Source organism: Oryctolagus cuniculus, chromosome 15 (assembly GCF_964237555.1).
Source record: "Oryctolagus cuniculus chromosome 15, mOryCun1.1, whole genome shotgun sequence".
Classification (NCBI taxonomy): Eukaryota; Metazoa; Chordata; class Mammalia; order Lagomorpha; family Leporidae; genus Oryctolagus; species Oryctolagus cuniculus.
The window spans coordinates 43276506-43296998 of NC_091446.1; the positions used below are offsets into that span (position 1 = coordinate 43276506).

General features: G+C 46.1%; 1 protein-coding gene across 8 annotated transcripts in view; it reads left to right on the plus strand.

Moving 5' to 3' along the window:
- SGMS1 (sphingomyelin synthase 1) overlaps nt 1–20493 on the plus strand; it is a 337794-nt gene that overhangs the window by 2479 nt on the left and 314822 nt on the right. The gene's annotated exons all lie outside the window — the stretch shown is intronic.

Consider the following 20493-nt stretch of genomic DNA (forward strand, 5'->3'; position numbering starts at 1 on the left):
AGGGAGCGGAGAGAAGCCAGGCAGGTGCTTCTCAGGTGCTGCTTTTTCACCTTCAAAAACGTACAGACTTCAGCGGCACGCGCTTGTGAAAGCAGGAGTGCCGGCTGCCTTCTGCAAGAGAAGTTTGTTTTTCTGTGTTCTGGGGGCCTGCCTACTATTTTAGCTCCCTTGACATTTACCTTCCTGGACCTCTCAAGCTGTTTGGACAGGGTATTTTGCTTTCAGATTTGGGGGTGTTTCTGGTTGGCTGCCTGGATGTGGAAGTGGTGAGTGCCTGTCGTGGTGTGCTGTGAACGCCCCACGCTTCCTGGCTCGGGCTGTTGAGCGATCCGAGGGGACTGGGCAAAAAAGAGGAGTGGGGCTGGTGACGTCGGCACGCGACACGATGGGAGTCGCCGAGGGCCATCCAGACGTAATGGGGTTGGCTGCTGTTTCGGCCTGGGCGGGAGGGGAGGGGAGGGCTGGGCGTTTCCTAGGTCAGGGTGTAAGATGTCCACGGGAGAAGCCTGTTGGGGGATGGGAGTTTGTCTGGTCAGTGCTTCAAGGGAAGCCCAGGGATGTTTGGTGATTCAGCAGGTGGCATCCTTCCAGCTCCGGAGCCGTGCCTTGGCGGAGCGAGCAAGCAAGCCAGCAGCAGCCAGTGCCTGCTGTCAGAGGTGCCAACGTCAGGGAAACCTCTGAGAGCTGCCTTCTGCCTATAGCAGCTCACTTTCCGATTTTACTTCCTCCTCAGGTGTGGGGGCCCTGCTCCTTTTGAGCTTCCTCTCGCTGCTTCTCCTGCACTGTGAAACATGTTTGTGAGTCTCTGCATCTCTATAACCTGCTGGGTAGCTGGAGGTGGCAGCTACTAACATGCAGTTATGCAGTTTAGGCAGTGAGTTGTGCAGGAGATAGCGGTATGCAAAGCCGCGAAATCACCTTCTCTTTCCATTTCTGATTCAGAGACTAGAAACGTGACCTTTTTTGGTAAAATAGTTTAGATGTATTTCTGCAGTTCTTCGGCGCTTATAGGGACCTTTTCCTGCAAGCATTACTTTTTAAAAAGAAATTGATTCGAAGGACAGAGTAAACTGTCATTAAAGGGGCGCGTTACTAAAATACTTCATCCATTGGGGAATCCTTAGCGTCTTTGCATAGTGCCTGACTTGTACTTGGTAAGTGCTTGTTCAGCTGAAGTTTAAAAAATTCTTCATAATGGAAGAGCTTGCAGTACTCACCAAGTTGCTCACTTGTTCCAAGTCTGTAAATGTGGTTAGAATGAAGTCTGTACAAACAATGCCTATGGATGCTTGACTCTTAAAGAACTCTGTATATTTTCTTAAGACCATAGACATTCAGTTTTGTTGGCCGTAGACATGTGTTTGGCTACAGAGATTCAATTTTAGTTTGAAAACACGATTCTCCTTTTCTTCTGGTTAAATCCCTTCATTTTTGACCTGTGACAAATCCTCAATTTCAAGATCTCGAACAGGCATGCTTTGCTAATCTATCTCAAGAAAATCTGAAGGACTCCCCCATATGACTGTTTATATACATACTTAGAACGGAGAAGTACTCCTGTTTTATAAATTAAAGGACATTTGATATACAACACCATTTTATACAAAGCATGATTCCACAGAATTCCCAGTCTTTTATCATTCAATGAAAAGAGAAAGCCATGTTGTAGAGAAGAGGGCGCTGTGTTGGTTTTAAGAATTCGGGAGTGTTTGCATAAAGAAAAAGGCTCCAGTCACTGGGGATGGGGGCAGGGTGTGTGTAGCTGGTGTACTCTTTTGCCACTTACCTTTGCAATTCTACTCTTTCTTCCAAATTATTGAGCTATTTCTTCTTCCCCTAAAGATACAACGTTTCTGGCACAGGCTTTACTTAAAGCTGTTGCTGGAAGAACCTGTTGCATTTTCTCACATGAATTTGATCATTGGTGATTTTTGTTTTCTAATTTCCCCCTTTACCTTCCAACCACTCTGTAAGGCCAGCTGTTCAGTGGCTCTTAGATAAACTGTGGCTCAGGTGCCCTTGCAAGGTATGACATTATAGATGCCTTTATCTCTGCTTTTCTGGCTGGTCATTGTAGCCACAACAGTCTCTTGGAAAAACTGCCATGGCATGCCTCGAAGACTTTGGGTTTTCTATTAAAGGCTCTTGATCTGGAATATAAGTGTTTATTATCTCCTCCTACATCCCAAAAGCTTTGCTGTCACTTTGATGCAGCCACCCAGTCACCAGAGGACCATGTTTTGGATCAGCCCTCTTGGACATGGGGTTGGGAGGTAGTATTGGATGGTGGTGGTGGAGGAGGAGTGGCAGTGAAGAAAGGGGAAGAGAAAGGTGGGTGAGGCCTCAAGAAGATAGCTTGGCTTAATAACTGACTTCTGGTTTCAATAAAATCAAACTGAGTGGCTAATGAATAAGTGTGGCTCACTCTCCACTGTAGTGCTCTGCTCTCTTCTCCCCTCCTCTCATTTCCCCTCCCAAGTTGTCTTTATCTCCATGTATAGACCTATCACATTCATGTGTAGACACAGAGACACACAGATATACATACATGAACAGAGACATACAGAAGAGAGAGACACATAGCTGAAAGCCAAGAATCACAACTTCTTTTTAAACCGATATCTCAGAAAGGCAGGATTTAGGTCTTAGTAGCTGGGCTGGATTCTGGGGGCCTGGAATCTCCCCATGCTTGTATTTCAGAAAAATTCCTCCTGCTTCTTGGTGGAAAGCTGATCTGCCCGCTTACTGAAGCAAAGCTGCTGGGGCCTTGACCTAAAGGAACTGTTGTAGGTGAATGCAGATGATTGAGGGGTTAGAGAACTTGCAAGTTTTTTACTTTTCAGACTTCTTATATTTAGAGTTAACACTCCTCAGTTCTTGATGCAGGATCCTGTCACTGTGCAATGCCCCTTTTTTATTTTTCCTGCTTCATTCATACTCCATTCCGCTCTTTGCCTTCCCACATGTGTTGGCCATGTCTGGGGTGTGTGTCCTCTTAAAGATGTTAATTCCTGTGTGCTTCTAATTTACATAAGTGGTACCATGCTACAGATTTCATTATGCTTCTTTTTCATTCAACATTAGCACTTTCTGTTATGGAAATTTACAGATATTAATCAAAGCCGAAGGGATTTCTTAACATTCTTATTTACCTTGATTTATTTGAAAGGCAGATGATCTTCCATCTGCTGGTCTACTTCCCAAATGCCCACAACAGCTGGACCAGGCTGAAGCCAGGTGCCTGGAACTCAATCTGGGGCTCCCTTGTGGGTGGCAGGATCCCAATACTTGAGCCATCACCTGCTGCTTCCAACCATACACATTAGCAGGAAGCCGGAATTGGAAGTAGAGATGGGACTTGCAGTCAGGTATTCTGATGCGGGCCTCCCAAGTGGCATCTTAACCATTGTACCAAATGCCTGCTCTGAAGGCATTTCTCTGAGCATTTTGTTTGTGAGGTTCCTGTCAGTTTAGTTTTGTAGGGCTGATCTGCTGTATGTCCACTACTTTACTTACCCACTTCCCTAGTGACGGATCTCCACTCCTGCTACAATCAGCAGAACTGTGATGAACATTCTGTCTCATTCTCTTCCGGGTGGACGGGAGCCTATCTGAGAGTAGTGGTTTTCAGGGTGTGGATTGTGTTTAGCAGAGGCAGCAGCATCCCCTGGTAGCTTGTTAGAAATGCAGATTCTAGACTTGGTGAATCAGAGACCAGCATTAGCCTCATTGGTCAGTGTTCCAACAAGCTGGGCCTGAGATTCTGGTGATGGGAAAGGCTGAGAGCCACATTGCACTCAGAGTTGTGCTTGCATCGGTGCCTGAGGGCTTCTGACTGCCCATATCCTTGCTAATGTCTGATATTAACCATCTTCCTCATTTTAATAAAGTTTGGTGGCCACAAAGAGAAATCTTATTGTTTTAATATCAATTTATGTGATTTTGTAGGGAATTGGAGCTCTTCCAATGTATTTGTTAGCAATGGCAGCTTCTTTGGCCAGCCTTTCTCTGCTTTTCTAATGTGTTGATTTGCAAATGTTTCTTGTGTGTTCTAGGTCTCAGCTGTCTATTAACTTAGTAGTGACTTGCGGAAATACTTTATTTTGATTGGGCTCAAAGCGTTATTGCACAGCAGGAGTCTTAAGATGATCTTCCTCACTCTAGGTTACAAAGACATTCTGTTTGTTTCAATTTTTTCTTTCATGTGGAGGTGTATTTGAGACTCATCTTCATGTATGACATAGGGACCAAACCCAGCTTTATTTTTTCCTTTCCATTTTGTGGGACAGTTTTCCCTTTATTTATTTATTTATTGATTGATTGATTGATTGATTTTTTGACAGGTGGACAGTGAGAGAGAGACAGAGAAAGGTCTTCCTTTGCCGTTGGTTCACCCTCCAGTGGCCGCCGCGGCTGGCGCGCTGCGGCCAGCGCACCGCGCTGATCCAATAGCAGGAGCCAGGTGCTTCTCCTGGTCTCCCATGGGGTGCAGGGCCCAAGCACTTGGGCCACCCTCCACTGCACTCCCTGGCCACAGCAGAGAGCTGGCCTGGAAGAGGGGCAACCAGGACAGAATCCGGTGCCCTGACCGGGACTAGAACCCGGTGTGCTGGTGCTGCAAGGCGGAGGATTAGCCTAGTGAGCTGCAGCGCCGGCCAGTTTTCCCTTTTATTAAACAGTGTATTCTTCCCTTATTTTTCTGTGGAGCAACTTTTTACTCATTCATTGGCTTCCCACATACATACATGACCTTACTGAGAGTTATAATTTACATATGTAAACTAAATTCATTTAAAGTATACAATTTGCTTATGTCTGACAGGTGTACGTTACCTGTGATCCTGCCAGAGCCAAGATACTGGACATTTCCTCAGCCTCCTTTACAGCCTGTCCCTGCCTCAGCCCCCAGCATCAGGCAATCACTGCAGACTTTGAGTTAACCTGAGAATTTTGTCTCCATGGACCATACAGCGTGGTACTTTTGTGATGGCTGGCTCCTTTTATTCCACATACTGATTTTAAAAATCTTTGTTGGGCCGGTGCCGTGGCTCAATAGGCTAATCCTCCGCCTAGCGGCGCCGGCACACCAGGTTCTAGTCCCGGTCGGGGTGCCGGATTCTGTCCTGGTTGCCCCTCTTCCAGGCCAGCTCTCTGCTATGGCCTGGGAGTGCAGTGGGGATGGCCCAAGTGCTTGGGCCCTGCACCCCATGGGAGACCAGGAGAAGCACCTGGCTCCTGCCTTCGGATCAGCGCGGTGCGCTGGCCGCGGCGGCCATTATAGGGTGAACCAATGGCAAAAGAATACCTTTCTCTCTGTCTCTCTCTCTCTCTCACTGTCCACTCTGCCTGTAAAAAAACAAACAAAAAACAAAAACAAAAAAAAAAACTTTGTTAATTGTAGTAAAATACATACAACATGAAGCTGACCACTCAACCATTTTAAAGCATGCAACTCAGTGACAGTAAGTATGTTCATATTTTTGTGCAACCATTGCTGCTGTATTATCTTCAGAACTTTATCACCTGAATCTGAAACTTTACTAAACTCAGTGTAATGATCTTGGAAGTCTATTTTTTAGTTCTCCATTATGTTCCAGTCATGCGTGTTTCTATACCAAATTATTATTACTATAATTATTCTTGGTATTTTAAATATTTGAAAGAGAACTCCTATCTACTGGTTTACTACTCAAATGCCCACAACTGGGGCTGCGTTAGGCCAAAGCTAGGAGATGAGAACTCCATTTGGGCCTCCCACATGGGTGGCAGGGACCCAGATGTTTGAGCCGTCAACTGCTGCCTCCCAGGGTGCAAGTTAGCAGGAAGACAGAATTGGAGGTAGAATTGGAACTTGAACCCAGGCGTGCTGTGAATGTCCCAAGCTGTGTCTTAACTGCTGTGCCAAACATCCACCCCCAAGTTTTTGTTCTTGTCATAGCTTTGCAGCATATTTTATATGGCAGGATGAGACCCTCCTTTGGTCTTTTTCAGACTTTGACTTGGTTGTTTGTGAACCTTTGTGCTTCATAAACATTTTGGAATACTTCTTAAGTTCTCAACAAACTTTAGGAGATGCAGTTGGCATCAAGTGTAGGCTATTATGGGGAAACTTGGCACCTTTTTCTATCTTGCTGTTGTAATTCTATCCATGAATGTGGTCATTATTCTATCTTCTTAAAGCTATTTAAGTTTAAAAATTTTCTGCAATGATAACAAATGTGTGTGTTTACAAAAGTAATGTGTTGTTTTGAGAATTTGAGTCTGAGCATCGTTGTTCCCACAAAGGCAGACAGATAGGGGCTTTGGAGTATCTTTTAAAATCTCTTCTTCCCTCATCAACCTTGAGTGACTTTGGTCAGTTTACTTCCCTGTGGCAGCCATAGGTTCCTCCTTAAACAATAACCTTCCCTTGCAAGGCTGCTTCAGGGTTTGGAAGAGATCATGTAGGAGACACCTGGGGTACAAAGCTTGAAACAGAGTTGCTACACCGAGAATGCTGGTATCACACCTCCCCTGGCACTGGCTGTAAATAGCATAAAGGTCATACTTTTATCTGTTTCTAAGGATTCATAGCAAAGAACTGTAAAAAAAAAAAAAAAACAATGTGAACAAGCTAACCAAGGAATGGTGTAGCTCTCACTCACTACCTGTGCAAGCCCATACTTCTGCCTGGTTTTGTTGGATTGCACTGAAAGTATGGACATTTCCAAAGAATTTTCCAGTTGAGTGGGGAAGAAAGCACTAATAATATACGAAACAATTAGAGAACTCTATGAGGCAGATGGTATATAATTAGGGGTTAAGTGGTGAGGTGCCAAGGGAGTTATGAGAAGAGAGAAATCCTGCTTGGTGAGTTTTCATTTGACTTGGATGGAATTAGATTAGGGTGGCAAGAAGGGGCTAGAGAAACCAGGTGTAGTTGGCATGTGAAAACTCAATACTGAATCCTGTGACAATGGATATGGTACCTAGGCTTAAGTGTATTTAACTCAATGCTTTGGGATCAGTGTTAGGTGGCTAGTAGATACCTGGATAGCCAGGAGCTCTCTGACTTAGAGTACAGTGGTAAGGTCACCGACTCTGGAGTTGGAGTGTTTGGGTTTAGATCTTGGCCTCACTGTGTAGGAATTATGTAGACGACCCATGCCTCAGCTTCCCCAGCTGTTTGAGTATAGTAACCTGCCTTACAGGGTTGTCGTGAGAACTGTGTAAACTTATATTTGATAGTTCCTGAGTGCCTCACAATGGAAATGTGAACTGTTTTTATTTGTTGATCTTCATCAGGTTCCTCCTGTGTATGAGGCTTTAGGCCCAGAGTTGGATGGCATTTGTCCAGAAAGGCTGGTTAAAATCTTATAGTTTGGGCTTTATCTGCACATTGGTAGGCAGGCACGTGGTGGGTGCTTAGGTTGTAGACTGAACAAGTACATGTTTGAAAGACAGAGGAACCAGGTACAGTCTTTGGTCCTGGGAATCCTTGCTCAGAACTCTGGAATGGAGAGAAGTCAGGGAGGTAAGCATGCAGGAAGCAAGTTTTATTTTGCTGTATTCCTAGTTCGGGTTGGACCTTTGGGCAGAGATGTAGTAGTCCTAGGGATTCAGATTTGGGTGAGTGTTGAGCACATGACAGTTACTTTTGCAGTCCTTGATTCTATAAGATGGTTCTTATATTTTCTCCTTTTTGGTGATAAAGAGAGTGAAGCACACATAATTTACCTGAGAAAGTAGGAGAAGAAATGTCCTGAAGGAGGTTAGTGTTTGGGGCCTTTGCCAGTTGGCAAAAGTACCCAGAGTAGGTGCAGCTGGTGGGGAGCCAGCACAGTTACGTAAAGAGCTGTGATACACAGGTCAGCCCTGCGGTGTTCCCATGACCTTGGATGTTTATCAGCCTCAGCCAGTGGTCTCAAATTTCAGTGTTTATCAGATCACCTGGACAGCTGGTTACAACACCTAGTCTGTTCTTGCCAACACCTGCTGGAGTTTGTGAGGCAAGAAGCTTGGGGCAGGCGGCAGCTGGTTGTATACATGTCTGACATGGCCCAGGGACTGTTCTGCCAACCACAGCTACAGGCAGTATCCACATCAGCGAGGAACCAGCTGTGTGCACCTCCCTGTAGTGATAGGTGGGATGCTTTCAGGTTTAGAAATCACAAGAGCTTCCTACCTCTGCTCACATGGCCCTCCTTTCCCAGTTTAAGCATCACCCTCCTGCCAGGCTTCACTGGGGAGCCCCCACCCCACCCCACAGCCTGAGATTAGTTATCCCCTAACCTTCATGGGCTCATCTGGTATACCTGCGTGCAGCTATTGGAAAACGGGATGTCTACGTTTTGCTGCCTTAAAAGAGATGGCCTGCCAGGAAGGACATCAGTCACAGCCTGGCCAATACAAATGGCTGAAAAATCAAGCATATATTTGGTGTTTCTATACAGTGGTTTGGACACACAACTCCATAGGACTGGGGAAGGCAGTGCTGAAATAAGCTTTTTAATGTAATTTAAAAAGTTTCATTTATTTGTGACTGTCCTAAATTGTTGATGAGGTGTGAATGTTATGAACGTTGCCTGTATTTGCAGTAACCCTGCAGCTGGAGGGTATTGTGCCTGCTCCAGGCTGCACGATGAGGCCCACCAAGAGTGGGGTGGGACTTATGGCCCTTTCCTAGGCCATGACTCTTACAGCCCACAGGTGTTAGCTCACATGTTTCCCTCTGCTTACAACTGCCTTGGTGATGCACTGGGTGTCACAATGGCTTCTGATAGCTTTATGGAATGGATCCAAGAAGATAACGTCAAATAATTGGGATGTGGCATCTTCACCAAGCCAGAAAGAATTCAGGGCTTGCTCAGCTTGCTCCTTGGCAGTAGACTGAATGCTTCGTGCACACCGTAGCTGCTGAGCACCGTGATGGGCAGGCTTGCTGTAGGTTGCACCTTGGGAAGTGTGTGTGTGCCAGAGCACACACAAATCTCTGTGACGTAGTGTTGGTTGCCCTTGTATCCCAGGTCGCCTGCCTTGTCAGAGTGTGGCAAGGTGGCAGCACTACCAGCAGCAGACCTCAGGAAAGCCCAAATGCCATCCCACTGCCCGTTTCCCCAGAGACTTGTGTGCTCACCTCTCATGGCTGCCGGCCGACAGAAAGGAAGGAAGAAGCGGTTTTAGTAAGGGTCAGTAAACAGTGGGCGTTGTACAGTGCAAGATCCACTCTTTCCAGGTGTCTCCTGATCACCTGGAATCTGGGGACAAGATGAGTCGAGATCAGCAAATCCAAACTTGGCATTTGCAGACAAGGAAGCAAGGGCCTGGGTTTCCCCAGGCTACTCTGTGGGCACAGCCAAGCACACAGGGACTTCACTTTTTTTTTTTCCCCAAACTTGCCTTTTAATTCCATTTTCCACAGACTTTCTGAGGTACCTTCGTATATCTCAGCTCGCATGTTATTTGTGAAGGTATCACAGAAGAAGATGCAAGTTGGTGGGGTGGAGGAGGTGGGGAGAGGAATGAGAGATTGGAACCAAGCAGAATATAGCCCTTGGCAAAAATTGAGAGAAAATAAAGCATAACTTTCTTTTTAATAAGGAGCCTTTCTTTAAAAAGCTGATTTGCCTTAATGATAGAAAATCATTAATCTCTAGGTTTTGTATTCCTAGGAGATAGGTAAAAATTCAGCCACATTTTTAAAAAAAGGATTATTTTATTCACTTGAATGGCACAGTCAGAAGGAGGGAGGGAGGAAGAAAGCCTCCATCCGGTGATTCACCCTCCAAGTGGCCGTGGTGGCAAGGGCTGGGCCAGACTGGAGCTAGGAGCTTCATCTGTGTCTCCCACATAGGTTCAGGAGCTCCAGAGCTTGGACCATCTTCCCCTGCTTTCCCAGGTTCATTAGCAGGGAACAGCTGGGACTCAAACCAGCGCCCATATGGGATACTGGCATGACAGGCAGCAGCTTTATCTGCTAGGCCACTGTACTGGCCCCCAGCCACATTTTTTAAAGACAGCAAACTGTCATGTGGTCCCGTCAACTGGCTGGTTCCTGAATCCCCCATCGCCCAAGACTGCCTGCTGCACACACCTTCCTACACTCACTGAAAATGAAAACCTACATAACTTTCAAACCTAACTAGAAACTCTGAAAAAGACCACTGGCTTCATTCACACTGTGCTCGGGTATCAGTTATCTGCTTCTGTGCATGCTGCCGACACAGGGAACCTGCAGCAGGTGACCTTCTCCGTCCAGCTGGCTCAGTGTGCAGCTGTGATAGGCACTCATTTGTTACTTGGTGATGACATGAACTGAGGACGTGTCTGTATCCCACTAACCCTTTGAGGTCCTAGACCCATCTTGCTCAATTCTGGAGCTCAGGGCTTCACAGGGGCCCCAGTCCATAGCAGATGCTCTCTGGTGTTTTGTAACTGGCAGAGTAAATCCAAGCAGACTTGAGAGTGTCTCCGTAGTCTCCCTGGCAGTCTCTCCCTCCCGTCTGCCCTGCCACATCCCCTCACAGGCTGACGGGAGCAGGAGAGCCCTGATAACCAGCAGATAAACATCTGGAGCAGCGGTTCTTCCCAGACAAAATTTACTCACACCGTTCTCCACTGAGTTAATTCCCTCAGCCCTAGAAAATTTTCCCCTAGAAAATCTCTCAATTCTAAAAGTTTATCATTCCATGGCTTTGTGTGCAATGCTGTTAGGATAGGAAACGCATGGTCTGAAGTGCCACAGAGCAAACTTTCACTTTCATGATAATGATAGTTGCTATTTCTTGAGAGATCCATGTGTTCAGGTGCTGAGTTTTGCATGCGTTGTGACTATCTTACTTCCCAGTAGCTGCAGAAGAGGCAAGCAAAGCTCTTGTTTCCTGCAAACATAGTTTTCTACTGTAATTAAGCCAGTAAAATCAGATTGTCTGCCTTTTCACTGTCTAGCTGTGTATGTTAACACAAGTTTAATTTCTCTGTGCCTGACTTTTCCTGTGGGGAGAAATAAATGGTAGAAAAAAATTTTTTTGTATGAAGGGAGTGCATAAGAAACAACAATAATAAATCCGGGGCAGGTGGATGGCATAGCTGTTAAGACACCACTTGGGACCAGCGCATCCCATGTCAGAATACCTGAGGTTGAGTCACTGCTCTACTCCTGATTCTAGCTTCTTAACCAGTGAACACCATTGGAGGCAGCAGATGATGGCTCAAATACTTGGGTCTCCGCCACCCACATAGGTGACCTGGACTGAGTTCCTGTCTTCTGGCTTTGGCATCCCTAGACCCAACTGTTGTTGGTATTTGAGGAGTGAACCCAATGGAAGTAAGATCTATCTCTGGCTATGTCCGTCTTTAAAATAAACAACAAAGTGAGGAATTAAAAAAATTGGGGGCCGATGTTGTGCAATGAGTTAAGCCACTGCCTGCAATCCTGGCACCCTATGTGAATGCTGGCTTGAATCCTGGTTGCTTCTGATCCACCTCTCTGCAGAAGTGCCTGGGAAAGCAGTGGAAGATAACCCCAGTGCCTGGGGCCCTGAGACCCACATTGAGAGACCTGGATGGTGTTCTGAGCTCCTGGCTTTGGCCTGTCCTGGACCTGGCCATTGTGGCCATTTGAGGAATGAAGCAGTGGATGGAAGCTCTCCCTCTCCCTCTCTGTCACTCTGCCTTTTGAGTCAATAAAATAAAGTCTTTTTAACAAAACAATTGGGAATGGAGTTCCTAAGAGCCACAGGTTTAAGTGAAGATTGGGGATTGAAGGAAGTACTAAGGGCAGCATGGTGGAGGAGAGACTCCAGGGAGCCTGTCTCCTAAAGAAGTGGGGCAGTTGGCTGGAGGTGACCCTCACACAGCGACAGAGGCAGGGGAAATCTGGCTGCAGGGGGAGACAGCAGGACCAGCAAGGAGATTTTGCCCACAGGCTTCCTGTGGGGGCAGAAGACTGAGCTGGAAATAGAGGTGTGGGTGTGCCTGAGGCCAAGGCCAAGGGGGTAGGACTTTATTACTTTTTTTTTTTTTGGAGGGAGTTCACTTTGAAGAAGAACCTAAGACTTTATTACTCTTGAGGGAAGTAGGGGAAAGGAGAGAGTGTGAGGATGGGGCAGGGTAGTGACTGGCGGAGAAGGGAGTAGGGACGTGTGCCTGGCATGCCGGAGGAAAGGTCTCGGGACCGAGATGTCATTGTGAAAGAGGCGTGCCCTGTGTGGGCTGGTCGATGGCCGCCTGCCCAAACAGGTCTGTCCTAATCACAGGAGAGGGAGGAAAGGGGGAGGAGGGCGGTGGAGGCAGACTGACCTGGCTGCCTGGGCACGCCTCTGAGGTTGTGCTGAACTTCTTGAGGCAGTTTTGTGATAGGGGAAGCAAAAGGGCCCTTTGAGGGGATGGACATCATGGTATTGTTTGTTAAGCTGTCACTCCAGATGCCTGCATAGAGTCCTGGCTACTTCACTTTTCATCCAGCTTCCTGCTTAATGCTCCAGGGAGGCAGCAGACGATAACTCAAGTGTTTTGGCCCCTGCCACCTACATGGGAGACTCAGATGGAGTTTTGGGTTCTCTCACTCCCTAAATGGCTTCAACAGCTAAGGCTGGGCCAGGCTGTAGCTTGGAGCCAGGAGTTCCATATGAGTCTCCCACGTGTGTATCAGGGGCCCAAGTACTTGGGTCATCTTGAGCTGCTTTTCCAGGCACAATAACAGGAACTTGAATCATACAGTGGAACAGCCAAACTCCTAACTGGCTCTCTGATTAAAAACAAAAACAAAAACAAACAAAAACTGGGATGCCACCAGTTTTTTCTTCTGTCTCCTCCAGCTGTGTGTTTTCAAATAGCCTGCCTTCATGTTCAGCAGTTCTGTTTGATCTATTCTGCTGTTGATGCTTTCTATTGCATTTTGAAGTTTTGTTTAAAAACTTTAGTTTTTAAGAAATATTTAATGTTAACTCCATCTCCTTTTTTGAAATTCATGGAGTTTTCTTAAAACAGTTATTTGGAATTCTGCATTTAAGAGTTTGCAGATAACAGTTGCTCCATGGCCAGTTTTTGGTGTCTCATTTTGTTCATTGGGTGAGGTCATGGTTCCCTGAAAATTCCTGATGCTTGTTGGTATACAGTGTCATCTGCACCTTGAAGGATTAGAACCTTATTCAAGTCTTCATAGTATGGCTTAGTTTGTGCCTTTCCTTCCAGGAATTTTAAGCAGTCTGCTTATTTTCTCGGCTTGTGGGCACTTCCGCTATTTCAGCACTAGATTGTGCTCTAAGTACGTGTTTGCTGTGAGTCCGCTGTTAGTGTGGTGTTGTTATTTCAGCACTAGAGGGTGCCCCAAGCCAAATTTGTTTCAAATTTTTTGTCGGTATATTCTGGATGGAGTATCTGAAAAGGGTAGTCCATCCCCACCAGCCCCTATTGGAGACTAGGATAGGTTCAGACACCTCATCCACAGCCACTGTGATTGGGCCCTTCAGGATTCTGCCCTGCTCTGAGCCTCATTGTGGAGGGACTCGTCTGAAGGTCTTGGGTAGCAGCTTGGCACTCACTTCCCTTTTCTTCCCTAAGCAGACAATTACTCTGTGTTGTGCTGTTTGGGGTTGGAGAGGAATGATATGGGCAGTCCTGTGGCGTCAGTGCTACAATGCTAGGTCATACCAGAGCTAATAGCCTGCTAAGACCAGCACAGCATGGGAGTAGGACCAAGGGCTGCTTACTGCCGAGTTTAAACTTGTTAGTAGTCACAGGTGATACTGGCTGGGGTATAAGGCTGATTGACTGGGACCATGGGTCTCCACCTGGCACTAAGATGTGTCCAAAGGCTCCTAATTTTATAGGCACTGGTGTGGGGACAGGAACTGTTAGTATCTGCACAGTGTTGGGTTTTACTAGCACAACAGTAAGTTCTAAGACACAGTCCTGTGCTTACTTTCCTACCCTGCTCCCCAGCGACTGGAGCCTTGCTTCTTGCTATCTGCTCGAGTTTGGAGGAGGGGTAGGAGAGGGAGTCACTTAGCTGTTCAGGCTGATATTGGCTGGGTTGCACCTGGGTCTCACAGCGGTGGAGACCTACAAAGTCTTGGAAGTGTGTGCCAGGCCTGTACATGGCTGGTGGTAATTCAGGCTGAGACATGAGTCCATTCTACTGCTGAATGCTGGGGCAGGTCTGAAGGCTCCGTCTGCAAGCACTGGCCTGGAGTAGGGACTTTTGAGCTCTGTTGTTGGGTTTCACTGCTGTGGGGCCAACACTGAACTCCAAGGCCAAGTCCCATGCTCACTTTCCTTTCCTATTCCCCTCTGCCTGGAGACTTCACTCTGCACTCTGCTCCAGCATGGGAGAGGGCTGGTGGAGACAGTCCACTGACCACCCGGGCTGGCATTTAGCTTGGTCATACCTGATTCACACCTGGTCATACCCTAATGGCCTTGACCTGGGGTGCTGGTCTCTGCCTGTTGCCAGGGTGGGTCTAGAGGCTCTGTTGACACTGACTTGGAGACATGGCCTGAGGATCTACCTGGTGCTGGGTCTCACTGTGATAGGCCTGGCACTGAGCTCCCAGGCCTAGTCCTGTGCTTGCTTTTCCTGCTGTACTCTCAGTGATTGGGGTCTTGCTCCTCACTGGCTGCCTGATATTGGACGAGGGGTGATGGAGGAAATTCCTTGATTGCCTGGCTCAGGAGGTTCCACAGGCTCACTCTGTCAGTATTGGCCTGGGGGTAAGGTTGTAGACCTGTCTGGCACTGGATTTCACTGTGTTGGGCCTGGTACTGGGTTTCAAGTCAACCATTTGGACTTAATTCTCTCTCCTGCTACTCTGTGTGACTTGAGGCTGGGCCGTAAGTGATACAGGCAACTTTCCTTCCTGCTTTCTTCATTGTGTTTTTTCTTATTATTATACTAAAACCAGGAGTGGTGGTCTCTTACTTGGTTTCCTTGGTTCTTGTGCAGGTGGTTTGGTGTTGAATAGCTCTTTGAATTGGTGTCTCTCTGGGGACTGTGATCACTGGAGCATCTTACTGTGCCACTGTCTTGCTCTGCTCCGCCCTCCAGGCCCTGATTCTGAAAGCCGGCTGAGAAGTGACAGAGCAGTGGGTTCAAGTTTAAACCTTTTTGGGGGCACTGGCTTTCCTTTGTTTAAAAGTGGACCACTGTGTCACAAGTGCTGTCATGTGAAGACCCTTGGCCTGGGCCTGCAGTACTGCAGAGGATTGCTGTGCAGTTCCTGAGGTGACCTTGGGAAGAGGCAGCATAGGATACCCTAGAGATCTTCCGTGAGGGGAGGGGGTACCTGTTCCCTTTCCGCTCATAGTGTGTTGACCATTCACTTGGCTGGATGGACGACAAGTAGGACTTGGTGCTATCACATCGACAATGTCCTGTCTGTGCCCAACTTTACCCTGTGGAATGTATTCTCCATTCCCTGTGCCTCTCTGGCCTTATTACAGAACCTGTCCCTATTGTTGCCTCGGGCTGCCCATTCATTACTCACACTCCATTCCCAAGTGCAGAGAGCATCCCACAGATGTCCTTGTAGAAGTCTTTGTGGATGTCTTCCATCTCTGGCCTAGGCCTTCAGGATCACTGGGGCCAGCAGCTTAAATTTTGGACAAGACTAAGGATATGTGTGTGAACAAAGCAGAATTTCACCTTGCATGGAGTCTTCTTGGTAATGGGGCAAACAATAACCAAGTCAACACGTAAGTAGCATGGCAGGAGCTTCATCCCTGCCTCTGCCACCCAGTCATAAGGTCACAAGGTTGGTGATTTGACATTTGCTTCACTGCTGCCGTTTGCTCATAGAGCAATACCGGAGTTAGTTTGAAAGACCATAAAAAGCTACCAGCAGCTGACTGGGCAGTGTTCTGAGTTTCCATAAGATTCTCAGCCTGGGTGGCCTTCTTCCTCATTTTGATTTCAGAAACAGAGCCAGGATCATGAGAACATTCAGGATTTTTTCAAGCCTCCTTTTGATTATTTGTTTGATGGTCCTGAAGTTCTTATTGGGATCCATGGATAGGTTTCATAAAGCCACTGAACTCAATTTGATCATTTCAGGTGTATATATTTAAGTGTATATTTTGGGGGAGACTATCTAAAGCTTTCATTAAGTATCTGAAAGGTACATTTTGTGAAAGTGGATAAGAAGTTAAAATTGCATTATTGAGTTTTTCCTTATTAACATTCCCCCATTAGAGGAACTAATTGGGCATGCCTACCTAAAAGGGGAAGGTAGATACTTACTTAGAGACTCACTGTATAGTTCTGTCAGGTACCTGCCATTAGCTGCATCACTTAACTGAAACCATTGACTTTCTGGTATCTTGAGGATGTCATACTGATCAAGGCCTTCCTGTTACACTGTCTTCTTTTCTCCCCCAGCACTGTGCGAGGCTCTAAGGATATGGTGCAGGTATGGTTGTTACAGGAGTAGGTGCTGACACCAGTGTCTCTGTGAATGGCACTTCCTGGGGTCTGGCAGTGGATATCCTGTGCTTACTGGTCAAGGCTGTTCTATATTTGCCTTTTAACCTAAGTTTGGGTCTTCCTTTAAGAGTGACTTTTCTTTTCCTTCTTTCCCTCCCTACCACTTCCTCTTTTTCCTCCCTTTCCCCCTGCTCTTCCTCTTTCTTGGCTTCCATTTAGAAAATGTATAGGTAAAAAAAAATTCATAGCCCTGTCACTCATGGGTAACCACTATGTCATTCTGGTGTATATCCTACTGATCTTTTTTTCTATAAATGTTAGATATGTGCCAAGTGAAGATTTTGACCAAATCCTGAAAGTTGGAATGCTAAAAGGAACGGTATTGCCAAAGCTAAATCTCACTGTCTTAGAATGGACTTTTGGCATACAAGTATAAGTCTGAAATTTTATAGACATTATTATAGTTTTATTAATATTATAATAGAGTTTGGCATTGTGGTACAGGATCTTAATTTCTTAGCATCAGTCTTAGTGAACTCTTGTCATACTGGATAGGTCACTTTGAGCTGAATTGGGGGTACAGGACTTGTATTTATTTGTTTAGTTTGTGTTATTAACTTGGCCATCTCTCTCAGTGTAATACATTGTGAGTGGTAGTGTGCCTCCAGTTCACTAGACTCTTTTTGAAATCACTAACCTCTCTTCTCTAACTCCTGGAGCTGGAGATTTCCTGGGCTGTGATGGTGCAGTTTTGTTGTAGTGATCCTTCCCCTTGTTTTGTATACTGCTTGAAGGAATTTATCTGGATCATCTCTGAAACAGAAGTGAGATTGTTGCCTGGTACACATTTTCCTTGTTATTTTTTCCTGCTCTGCTGCTTCACTGAACCAGCTGAGAGAGACATGTGTCTGTAATCCTTGGTTCTAGAAGTGTGGCAGTGGGGTGATATAATTGGTTTTCAAGATAACAGAGCTGTTTCTTGAATCTCCATCTCTATCTCCACTTTCACTGCCTGCACACTAATTTCAACATCTTCCCTGGAGATGGAAGACAGAAGAACTTTCCAGAGTTAATAAGTGAGAAATGTTTGCTTTCTCAAGATACCCTCTGTTTGAAACAATCAACCACTTTCCCTGCAAGCGTGGTTGTGAGTGGCATGCCATGTCAGTGCTGTTATCTGCAAAGGACAGTGTGAATTTCAGCTTTCTTTTATTCAAGCAGCCTTTTAAAATACATAGTAACCAGCTATCCTATATTTGACTACCTTGTGGAAATACACGAACACATCCTTTGGTGTCTGTAGTTTGCCATTGGCTGGAGGAGATTTTTATTCCAGGCTGCATTTGGAACATTCATCAGCATTTGAAAATGTCTAAATGTCTTCAAATGGTAAGAGTGAATGTTCAAATGACATGCCTTTTCGTTGTCACTGACGTTGTCATGCTGGTGTGGTGACCTACATGGTGATGCAGCCACCAAGCATACACCAGCAGCTCAAGGAGGCCAGCAGTGATGTTTGCAGAGGCATTCTGCTTCTTGGCCTTCCAGACTAAGATCAGAGATCATAGTCTGGCCAGGAATGGAAAATGAAAGTAACACTGGTTGTTTCTTAAATATACCACACATAGGCATATGTATTTTATTTATACAGTTTTACAGTATTTGTAAAATGTGATTGAGAGTATTCCAAAGATATAATTTGCTTTTTTAAAAAAATTTATTTTATTTATTTGAAAGACAGAGCTACACAGAGAAGTAGAGACACAGAGAGAGGTCTTCCATCCGTTGGTTCACTCCCCAGATGGCTACAATGGCCGGAGCTGCGCTGATCCGCAGCCAGGAGCCAGGAGCCAGGAGCTTCTTCCAGGTTTCCATGCGGGTGCAGGAGCCCAAGGACTTGGGCCATCTTCTACTGCTTTCCCAGGCCGTAGCAGAGGGCTGGATCGAAAGAGGAGCAGCCAGGACTACAACTGGCACCCATATGGGATGCTGGCGCTTCAGGCTCGGGCTTTAACCCACTGTGCCACAGTGCCAGCCGCATACTTTTCTTTTAAACACTGTATCTTTTATTTATTTATAAAAAAGATTTACTTAATTGTAAGGCATAGTGACAGAGGGGAATGAAGAGTCTCACCAGCAAACTTGGCAGCAACCTTGAGTGAGGCTTGTCAGGGTACTTGGAAAACAGCCTGATGTTTTCCTATCTTTTGCTGATAGCTCTGGCCTGTCAGTACCTCAGGAAGGGAAATCTGACAATAGTGTTTGGTTTCAGTCTCAGCTGGTTAAATTCTCATCAGAATTCTTTCAGGGAACGTGGATCCGACTGTTGTAAGGGGTGTTCATATCTCTGAGCTTGTCTGAGTGTGGCAGCTGTGAAATTTCTGTGTAGGACACACCATTAGTCCGTTGGAGAAGCAGCTGAGGTTCCAGGTTACAAGCCGTGTGTGTACAGCAAGCAGTCTAGGTGTTCACAAGTGCCAGATCTGTGCGGTAGGGAGGCCCGATGGAGGCTAGGGAGCACCTCATGCGCTTTGGCTGCTTGCAGGGTCCAGTGGCTTCACTGTACCCAGTCCTGCTGCAGTGATGTCTTTGTAGGCACTTTTTGGTATAGAAATGTAGGCGTGTAGGAGATTGAGATTAACTTCCTGTTTTGTGGTCACCAAAGTGAAATGTTGTTTACCTTTATAGGCCTGATAAGAATCAACTATGATTACCCCTGGTTTCAGGCAGTGCCCATCACATCTGCTTGTTTACACTGTGTGCATTTTTTAAAGGCATATGACCTATTTGAAAGGGGAGATTTTATCTGTAAGTTCACTGACAGCACTGTGGATTGGATTTGTCTAATAAAATCTCTCTTCTTGCTGCAGGATCTTCCCTTCTCATTTTTGGGGGTCTGCCTTGATCTTTTTACTGCTGAGTGTGTAGATTTGTAGATCTGAGTGATCTTTGTTCCGTTTGTGGAATGGATGATGAAAAAAGGTCCTTGATGTAAGAAGGTGACCTCTGGAACAAAATAACGTGCACGTTTAAACACAGCCATATAATTTTTACATTTAGGCAATTCTGGCAATCAGTCAGATACTTTATTTCAAAGAATAAGCAGAATTCGATCTGAACACATTGTTTTGTTTTGGCATGCAAGATGTAATCAGAGAGATGCATCGCAGGGAAAAAAGATAATTGGGGCTTTTTTATACCATTCACATTTCGAGTGTGGCGAACTCACCTGGCACTGCACTAGATACCCAGGCAAATGGTTGCTTGTCTGCACTGACGTCTCTTGCACGCTCTGCTTTTGGCCACTAGCAAGAAGTGTGATCTTGGAGGCACAGAATTGTTGCTCTGTTACAAGACTTGGGTAAGTCCTGATTATGGCTCTGCTTGGGGATAGCTGGTGCTTCCTGATGCCCAGTGGTCTGGGACTTCACTGCTGTGCTGCTGGAGAAGAAAGCAGGTATCACTCTGGAGGATAAGAATGAAAGAGAAGTAGGAGCAGATGTCTTCAGAGCATTTTTCCTCAGGGCTCTGTGCCTTCTGTCCTGTCCCTCCCCTGCCACACCCCTGAGGTTGCCATTTTGGTATTTCCAACCCTACAGCACTGAGCCCTTCTTCATCCTCTTCCTCCTTCTCTGGTGGAACAGCTTCTGGCATTTCCTTCTCCTCCAGGCTGTCTGCATTTCTGCTTCTTTTAACTTCCTCCTGGTTTCCTCTCAGCCTCTGTGCCACGCACCTCTGCCTGAATGTCTGTGGAATGTTATCTGTGGTTCTGCCTGCAAGCTGAGCAGCCTGGGATATGCAGGCTCAGGTGCGGAAACCTAGTTGGGTGGCCAGGAGCATAAGGTGTAGTTAGAAGAGGGTACTGATTATATTGTTGTGATCCAGAAATTTCTCTCCTGTCTGGGAGGTATGGTCAAACAGTTGAGGACCTTACATCTTAGACTGTGTGTTAGGGAGTGGAGAAAAAAGTGGTGTGCCTTCTTTGTACCAGGGCCTGTATTTTAGAAGTAAACTCTAGGGCTCAGGATTATTGAAGTGTAGATTGAATCTGACTTGTCTCACTTTCTGACCTGTACTTCATTATTAGAATGATT